At 55.0% G+C, this 3,391-nt stretch overlaps 1 long non-coding RNA gene across 1 annotated transcript; it reads left to right on the forward strand.

The window, feature by feature from the left end:
* The first annotated feature begins 1,042 nt into the window (after positions 1-1,042).
* On the forward strand, positions 1,043-1,941 carry LOC127470783 (uncharacterized). The gene is made up of 3 exons (XR_007904392.1): positions 1,043-1,286; positions 1,480-1,650; positions 1,843-1,941. It is a non-coding gene; the product is annotated as an uncharacterized LOC127470783 (long non-coding RNA).
* The last annotated feature ends 1,450 nt before the right edge of the window (positions 1,942-3,391 follow it).

A 3,391-nucleotide genomic window follows, 5' to 3' on the forward strand; every position in this document is an offset into this window, starting at 1 on the left:
GCAGCAGCCAGCACTGACCAAAGAAACGGTGGCAGAGAGCCAGAGATAAGAACCTGAACCAGGGGAGCAGCAGAAGCAACATGCAGCACCAGAGAAAGGACTCCTGGAAGGAGAGCTGAGAAAAAGAGAACCAGCAGCCTGAGAGACAGAGTTCTGGGGGTAAGACTGTACCAACCCCCCAAAACTCCTTTGAGACCCTCTTGGAGAAGAGGGAGATGGACTCCTATTTAGGAGAAGAGTTTTAGACATGCAGCACGGGAGAGAGAGAGGAGCTAAGAAGCTCAAAAGACGTCCCGGAGCTGGACTGGGACGGCCAGAGGAATGCGGGGGGAGTTGACCTTGGCTCTCCCCTTGCACTGCTGCCACGGTGGCAGCCTGAGAGACAGGGCACAGAGGCCCTGCAAGAGATACCAGACCGTCACGAAGACCCCCCTGTGTCTTCGTGATATGACGTGGTGATACGACCTTGTCTGGGGTTACGAAGCCCACGGAAGACCCCTCGGTTGGAGGCGATGGGGCCGAGAGAAGCTTGAATACCTCCCTCGTGAGTGCTGGCAGAAAGCCAGCTATCAGCTGCTGCATGTGGAGAAGATAGACAGACTGCTGCCTCAGAAGATGCTGCTGCTTAAAGACTGGAAGGGATCTGTCCTTCTTTCCCTCCTGGACTTTTATTTGGAGGGGAGAAGAGATCTGATCATTGTAAATACACATGTCATGGTAGAGATAGTTTGTGATCATGTGTATAATATGATATGGTATTTATTTGTACAGTCATTGTAATATATTCCCTTTCCCCCACTTTGAGTCTGGTGTGTTTTGTCTGGAAAAACCCATCTCACATTAGGTTTGAGATGTGGGAGGGGGGAATGGAGCTAGGGAATTGGATTTTGGGGCTATCTCAAACCATGACAGTGGTGCAGCCTGGGCACTCCGTGGGCAGCCAGGGCTTTCTGTGCTGGCACCTTTTCCCTGAGAGGAATCCTCATTTGTAACGGGTTTGGATGGGGTGGCCGGCAATAGCGGGCGGGGCTGACCAAAGGGGGACAGCAGCCCTGTTTCCCAGGACAGAAAGCTTGTTAAGTTTGGCTTTCAGGTGCAGTGTGTGGTGCAGCCTGGGCACTCCGTGGGCAGCCAGGGCTTTCTGTGCTGGCACCTTTTCCCTGCGAGGAATCCTCATTTGTACTGGGTTTGGGGGGGGCGAGCCGGCAATGGTGGGCGGGACTGACCAAAGGGGGGACAGCAGCCCTGTTTCCCAGAACAGAAAGCTTGTGAGCTTTGGCTTTCAGGTGCAGTGTGTGGCGCAACCTGGGCACTCCGTGGGCAGCCAGGGCTTTCTGTGCTGGCACCTTGTGCCTTTGAGGGATCCTCATTTGTATTGGGTTTGGGGGGGGCGAGCCGGCAATGCCAGGCGGGGCTGACCAAAGGGGGGACAGCAGCCCTGTTTGCCAGGACAGAAAGCTTGACCGGTTGGGCTTTCAGGTGCAGTGTGTGGCGCAGCCTGGGCACTCCGTGGGCAGCCAGGGCTTTCTGTGCTGGCACCTTTTCCCTTCGAGGAATCGTCATTTGTATCGGGTTTGGGGAGGGCGAGCCGGCAATTCGGGCGGGGCTGACCAAAGGGGGGACAGCAGCCCTGTTTGCCAGGACAGAAAGGTTGTGAGCTTTGGCTTTCAGGTGCAGTGTGTGGCGCAGCCTGGGCACTCTGTGGGCAGCCAGAGGTTTCTGTGCTGGCACCTTTTCCCTGCTGGGGATCCTCATTTGTATCGGGTTTTGGGGGGCGAGCTGGCAATGGTGGACCGGGCTGACCAAAGGGGGGACAGCAGCCCTGTTTCCCAGGACAGAAAGCTTGTGAGCTTTGGCTTTCAGGTGCAGTGTGTGGCACAGCCTGGGCACTCTGTAGCGAGTAACTGGTCTGTTTCCTGGTATTCGAGCAGGCCACATCAGCTCATCTTCACCTAAGGACCTTGTGAGGTAACCAGGAGACAAGGTTCTTCCCCGGAGATTTTTACTTCATGGAGGAGCTCCTTTCAGTTCAACGTTGGTGAACGGAGATGCACTGCAAGCTCTAATCATCTCATCATTGAATGCAGCTGAGGGCGTTTGTGGGGGATTTAAACTGCAGGGACAAACTGCTCTCAGCTCAGCCCGGCTCAGCCCAGCTGCCTTGCGAGGCATAATCAGCTCCCCAGGGGGTGGAGTCCAGGTGGTTTGTGGATGCTATAAATTGGAGTAGGAGAAGAGACGTGTGGCATGTTAGTAAGGCAGGGCACTTTGAAGAGCAGGTTGTCCAGGCAGAGGGAGTAAAACAGAAGAACCACCCTCCTTCCCAACTGTCTTTGGTGGCCTATAAGGTAGGTCTGCGGCAAACGGTTTTTCTGGAATAGGACTGAGAGTTTAAGTGGAGCCCTTCATCAATAGACGGGGTGCAGTTCAATAATGGAAAGAAAAGCTTTACTGTGTCTCTCTCAAATTCAGCTAATGGCCCACTTTTGGTATAAGGTGGGCAGCCAGAGCTTCTTGTGCTGGCACCTTTTTTCCTGCAAGGAATCCTCATTTGTAACGGGTTTGGATCGGGTGGCCGGCAATGGCGGGCGGGGCTGACCAAAGGGGGACAGCAGCCCTGTTTCCCAGGACAGAAAGCTTGTGAGCTTTGTCTTTCAGGTGCAGTGTGTGGTGCAACCTGGGCACTCCGTGGGCAGCCAGGGCTTTCTGTGCTGGCACTTTGTCCCTGTGAGGGATCCTCATTGAATCGGGTTTGGGAGGGGCGAGCCCTAAATGGCGGGGCAGGGTTGACCAAACAGGAGGCAGCAGCCCTGTTTCCCATGATAGAAAGCTTATGAACTTTGCCTTTCAGGTGCAGTGTGTGGCGCAGCCAGGGCACTCCGTGGGCAGTCTGAGGTTTCTGTGCTGGCACCTTTTCCCTTCGAGGAAAACTCATTTGTATTCGGTTTGGGGGGGGCGGGCTGGCAATGAGGGCGGGGCTGACCAAAGGGGGGACTGGCAGCTGCAGCTCTATAAAGCAAGGAGTCCTTCTCCCCAGCCAAGCAAGCCTGCAACCTTTGAGTCTCTGGTGCATTTGGTGGGCCAGCCTGGGTACTCCATGGCAGCAAGAGCTTTCTGTCCTGACCTCTTTGCTCTGGGAGGAGTCTTCAAACGTACGGAATTTGGGCAGTGGGATTGGCAGCTGGAGCTGCATAAACCAGGTGCCCTTCTCCCCAGCCAAGCAAGCCTGCAACCTTTGGTTCTCTGGTGCATTTGGTGGGCCAGCCTGGGTACTCCATGGCAGCAAGGGGTTTCTGTCCTGACCTCTTTGCTCTGGGAGGAGTCTTCAAACGTACGGAATTTGGGCAACAAGATTGGCAGCTGGAGTTGTATAAAGCCAAGAGCCCTTTTT

Source organism: Manacus candei, unplaced genomic scaffold, assembly GCF_025592945.1.
Source record: "Manacus candei isolate 608988 ecotype Guabito, Panama unplaced genomic scaffold, ASM2559294v1 h1tg000023l, whole genome shotgun sequence".
In the NCBI taxonomy this organism is placed as follows: domain Eukaryota; kingdom Metazoa; phylum Chordata; class Aves; order Passeriformes; family Pipridae; genus Manacus; species Manacus candei.